A 6,000-nucleotide genomic window follows, 5' to 3' on the forward strand; every position below is an offset into this window, starting at 1 on the left:
AGAGACTTTTACGTCCCTCTTTGTTTCCTGGTGCACGAGGAGAGGGGATTAAGAACGCTGCTTGAGAGAGCTCCAGGGACGGGCGCGAGCCGCGGCTAAAAGTGCGGAGCCCAGAGACAGACATGAGACGCTAGGGCCGCTGCTGCCGCCACCGGGAGGCCTGTGTGCGAACACAGGTCACTAGCCACACGCCCTTCCGGGGAGCCTGTGCAGCCCGCCACTGCCAGGGTCCCGGGATCCAGGGACAACTCCCCCGGGAGAACGCACAGGCGCGCCTCAGGCTGCAACTTCTCGCCGGCCTCTGCCGCCGCAGGCCCGCCCCACACTCCGTGCCCCTCACTACCCCCGGGCCTGAGTGACCCAGAGCCTCCGAATCAGCGGCTCCTTTAACCCCGTCCTGTCTGAGCAAAGAACAGACGCCCTCCGGCGACCTACACGCAGAGGCGGGGCCAAATCCAAAGCTGAGCCCCGGGAGCTGTGAGAACAAAGAAGAGAAAGGGAAATCTCTCCCAGCAGCATCAGAAGCAGCGGATTAAAGCTCCACAATCAACTTGATGTACCCTGCATCTGTGGAATACCTGAATAGACAACCAATCATCCCAAATTAAGGAGCCCTGTGGATGAAAGGCTCTTGGTGCTGCAGCCAGGAGTCAGTGCTGTGCCTCTGAGGTGGGAGAGCCAACTTCAGGACACTGATCCACAAGAGACCTCCCAGCTGCACATAATATCAAACAGCAAAAATTTCCGAGAGATCTCCATCTCAACGGCAGCACCCAGCTTCACTCAACGACCAGCAACCTACAGTGCTGGACATCCTATGCCAAACAACTAGCAAGACAGGAACACAACCCCACCCATTAGCAGAGAGGCGGCCCAAAATCATAATAAGTCTACAGACACCCCAAAACACACCACCAGACGTGGACCTGCCCACCAGAAAGACAAGATCTAGCCTCATCCACCAGAACACAGGCACTAGTACCCTCCACCAGGAAGCCTACACAACCCACTGAACCAACCTTAGCCACTGGGGACAGACACAAAAAACAACAGGAACTACGAACCTTCAGCCTGCAAAAAAGGAGACCCCAAACACAGTAGGATAAGCAAAATGAAAAGACAGAAAAACACACCGCAGATGAAGGAGCAAGATAAAAACCCATCAGACCTAACAAATGAAGAGGAAATAGGCAGTCTACCTGAAAAAGAATTCAAAATAATGATAGTAAGGTTGATCCGAAATCTTGGAGATAGAATGGACAATAGAATGGACAAAATGCAAGAATCAGTTAACAAGGACCTAGAAGAACTAAAGATGAAACAAGCAACGATGAACAACACAATAAATGAAATTAAAAGTACTCTAGATGGGATCAATAGCAGAATAACTGAGGCAGAAGAACGGATAAGTGACCTGGAAGATAAAATAGTGGAAATAACTACTGCAGAGCAGAATAAAGAAAAAAGAATGAAAAGAACTGAGGACAGTCTCAGAGACCTCTGGGACAACATTAAACGTACCAACATTCGAATTATAGGGGTTCCAGAAGAAGAAGAGAAAAAGAAAGGGACTGAGAAAATATTTGAAGAGATTATAGTTGAAAACTTCCCTAATATGGGAAAGGAAATAGTTAATCAAGTCCAGGAAGCACAGAGAGTCCCATACAGGATAAATCCAAGGAGAAATACGCCAAGACACATATTAATCAAACTGTCAAAAATTAAATACAAAGAAAACATATTAAAAGCAGCAAGGGAAAAACAACAAATAACACACAAGGGAATCCCCATAAGGTTAACAGCTGATCTTCCAGCAGAAACTCTGCAAGCCAGAAGGGAGTGGCAGGACATATTGAAAGTGTTGAAGGAGAAAAACCTGCAACCAAGATTACTCTACCCAGCAAGGATCTCATTCAGGTTTGATGGAGAAATTAAAACCTTTACAGACAAGCAAAAGCTGAGAGAGTTCAGCACCACCAAACCAGCTCTACAACAACTGCTAAAGGAACTTCTCTAGGCAAGAAACACAAGAGAAGGAAAAGACCTACAATAACAAACCCAAAACAATTAAGAAAATGGGAATGGGAACACACATATCGATAATTACCTTAAATGTAAATGGACTAAATGCTCCCACCAAAAGACACAGATTGGCTGAATGGATACAAAAACAAGACCCATATATTTGCTGTCTGCAAGAGACCCGTATGCTAACACATATATATGGAATTTAAGAAAAAAAAAATGTCATGAAAAACCTAGGGGTGAAACAGGAATAAAGACACAGACTTACTAGAGAATGGACTTGAGGCTATGGGGAGGGGGAAGGGTAAACGGTGACAAAGCAATAAAGAGGCATGGACATGTATACACTACCAAACGTAAGGTAGATAGCTAGTGGGAAGCAGCCGCATAGCACAGGGAGATCAGCTCGGTGCTGTGTGACCACCTGGAGGGGTGGGATAGGGAGGGTGGGAGGGAGGGTGACGCAAGCGGGAAGAGATATGGGAACATATGTATATATATAACTGATTCATTTTGTTGTGAAGCTGAAACTAACATACCATTGTAAAGCAATTATGCTCCAATAAAGATGTTTAAAAAAAAAAAAAAAAAAAAAAAAATTTTGCCAAGCGTTCTCATTCACATAACATATGTAATCCTTCAACCATTTCGGTTTACCAATCCCATCTCACCGATGTAGAAAACAAAGCTTGGCATGGTTAATAAATAACTCACCCAAGAGGACAACAAAGGAAGGAACATAATCTGAGAGTTTTCTTTTGGCTGTCGGACAGGAGTCTGTTGGACAGGAGAGGGGAGTTATGGTTTCCTTAACAATCTCAGGGAGGCTGGATATGAGAGAATCACTACGGTGGCGTAAGGGGAGGAGGGGAGGGGTCGGGTCTTGGTCCTGGGACACTCCCACCCCCGGCTGTACTGAGTAGAGTGCAGGGTGGGAAGGGGCACGTGCTAAGGGGCGTTGTGGCATTGGGGACGTGCAGGCTGGAAGCACGTGGATACAGAGACTACCCAGAAGCATCAGTCCGCGTGGAGATGCGCGAAGAAGCCTGCTGGAAGCCGGGATTTGCAATGGCAGGTCAGAAGCCTTCTGCCCAAGGCTGGAGTCCTCAGGGAGGGGTGATAACTTTGTGTCTTGCTTGTTCACCTTTCTTGTCTAGGGCATGGCGTCTGCTGTACTTTGCTGAGTAGGTCGCCTCTCCACTGCAGGTGTCACTGTCCCTCCCTCTGGTGAGGGAACAAGCCTTGACACGACGGGCTTTCTGCAGTTTACAAAGCACATCTAGGAAACGAGGGGGGAGCAGGAAGTAGTGCCAAGTGCCCAGGAACTTGGAGGACAAAAGGAAGAACGACAAGATACACTAACGTTCTTCCAAAACCTAAACAATCACATGGGAAAGAAAAGCGTGTGCTCGGCATTGTGGTGATGTAACAAGGAAGACCAACACTATAGTTGGGTCCCAATCAATGAATAATTAAAGAAAATTCAGAGCAGGTTTACAGCTGAACAATGGGCGTCTGTAAAGATATCCAGATACAGTTCCTAATGTAGTTTCTCCACTTGTTCTTTCTTGGCACTGATTTCCTGTATGTTCTGCCTACAGGGATTGTCGTAGGACTTTGAATATTCCTGGTGTCTGCAACGTAAGTCCGCAGTGTACCCTGTCAGAATAGTTTATCTGTCCGTGAGTGGAATGGTCTTTTAATTTTTCCATTACACAAGTAATGATACTGGCCTTTTGCAAAACATCAAGAATCTAAAAATTATGTAGAAAAAAACCCATTATAATCCATTTCATGCTTCCTTTAGAATATAAATTAGTTTTTCTCCAAATGGATAATCAATCAACTCTGCATGATTTATTAAAGAAATAGTCCGCCTCCCTGCCTCCCCACTCGTGTAAAGGCTGCTTTTATCAATAACTAGCTGTCAGCGTCTGCGTGGTCTGTTGGTGGCTTCTCTGTTTTGTCTCAGGGATTGTTTTTGTTCTTCGGTCAATGCCACATATTTCAAGCCGCAGCATCATCATAAATTATAACTGGTAGTGAAAGTCACCATGTTGCTCTTTATGAAAATAACCTTGTTTATTCTTGCACGTTTTCCCTTTACAGTGAATTTTAAAATCAGCTGGTTAATGTAAAAATCTTTATTTTTACATCCTAATTTCTAAATTGTCACTAGTCTATGGAAAGCTATGAGCCAATTTATCATTCTTTTAAGATGCTATAGTAACTTTCACTTGATTCTAATAGCCATTCCTTATGGAAGGAGACCAGTAGAACATCCTGCAGTGATCCCTCCAGGGGACCAGCCTCTGATGCTGGGACTGATCAAAGAACTTCCACTTCCTGAGCACCGTAGAGCCCGGGGTCCTTGGTTCTCAACATTCCGGGGGTCGGGAGAGGCACCAGGACACTCCTTACTAGCCCCAAAAGAGCAGTTGGGCGGCACCATATGTTCCACAGAGGCCCAGGGAGGCTGAGAGAAGGCAGGTAGCTGCTGGCTTCCCAGGGGCGCCTGTGGGTCGGGTTGGAGGTCCTGGGTGGGCCAAGGCTGCTGAGGTTTCCCTCCCCACCCGGGGACACCGTCTCCAGCCCCCGCGGCCTGTTGCCTTTGACTCGGGGCCTCGGGGGCTTCATTAGCTCCAGGGTGTCCTTTGGGCTCTTGACTCTCCCAGAGGAGGAAGCCTTCCCGTCCTATTCTTCCAGCACCCACATCTGGGGACAGCTGAGGAAGGGTGAGCCACAGCTGTCTTCCAGGCCTAGCCTCCCTGCCCCAAGCTTCGAGGGAGAGGATCCCCTTCCTCCTTCCCTGGTCACTGCTGCTGCAGACTGCATCATCTCCAGACCCTCATCACGGAGGAGATGTGGCCCGTGAGCGTGACATAACCCGGCGGCGGTAGGAAACACTCCCTTCTGCGAAGGGGAAGCACACTGGGCCGTAAGGGAACAGCAGGACTGGCTCAAGTGCCCAAAGTTTGCTGAGGGCATGGGAATCGGCCATGTTATTTAATTTACTGAGAGGAGTGGAATAGGCGGCTTTTTTCCCCTCCCTCTTCCCCTGACCAGAATAAAGTTTATTAAATTATTTTTTTAAAAAAACGAACATCCTGCAGTAGGAAAGAATTCAGGATCTGGAATCAGATTCCTGAATCCAATTTTTATCTTACCACATACAAACTTTATCACCATGCTGAATACCTCTAGTCTTATTTTTCCTCATGCATGCCTTTAGGGATAATATTAGTACCTGCGTAAGGTAAGGCTGGTTTTCTTTTGCTTGTAGGAAGCCTGTCGTAATCACCTTCAACACGTTCCTCTTGGCTGGATTACATAAATGTGGGATGAGTCATCAGTCATCATCTTGGGATAAGAGGGGAAGCACAAAAATCCTTGAGCCGGTCACTCTGAAGACACTTGACTTCACAGAAAATGGAGATTAGGTCTGATATAAATACACCACCATATGCAAAATAGCTATAGCGAATGGGAACCTGCTGTATAGCGCAGGGAGCTCAGCTCGGCGCTCTGTGGTGACCCGGATGGGTGGGATGGGTGTGGGGAGGGAGGTTCAAGAGGGAGGCGATATATGTGTACATATAACTGATTCACTTCACGGTACAGCAGAGACTAACACAATCGTGTAAAGCAATTATACTCCAGTTAAAAAACAAAACCCAGAATAAGGGGGATCATTTTTTATGAGGGGCCCAAGATTTTCTGGGTGAGAAAAAAATGGAAATCTCAGCCCAGCTCCTGGGATTCTATGTGAGGGTCGGCGCAGCCAAAGCCCTGTGACAGAGGCAAGAAACAACAGGTTAAGGAAAACTCAGGAGTGGGTAGCTGCATGGCCGTTAGCATCGCTCACGCCATCTTGGGCCCGAACAGCTCCTCCTGTCCTTCTGCCGATCCTACCCAGGACCGGACTGTGCAGTGAATCACTTCTCTGTCGTCAAGGGCCTTGTAGTTAATAGATAT

This window comes from Globicephala melas, chromosome 21, assembly GCF_963455315.2.
Source record: "Globicephala melas chromosome 21, mGloMel1.2, whole genome shotgun sequence".
NCBI classification, from domain to species: Eukaryota; Metazoa; Chordata; class Mammalia; order Artiodactyla; family Delphinidae; genus Globicephala; species Globicephala melas.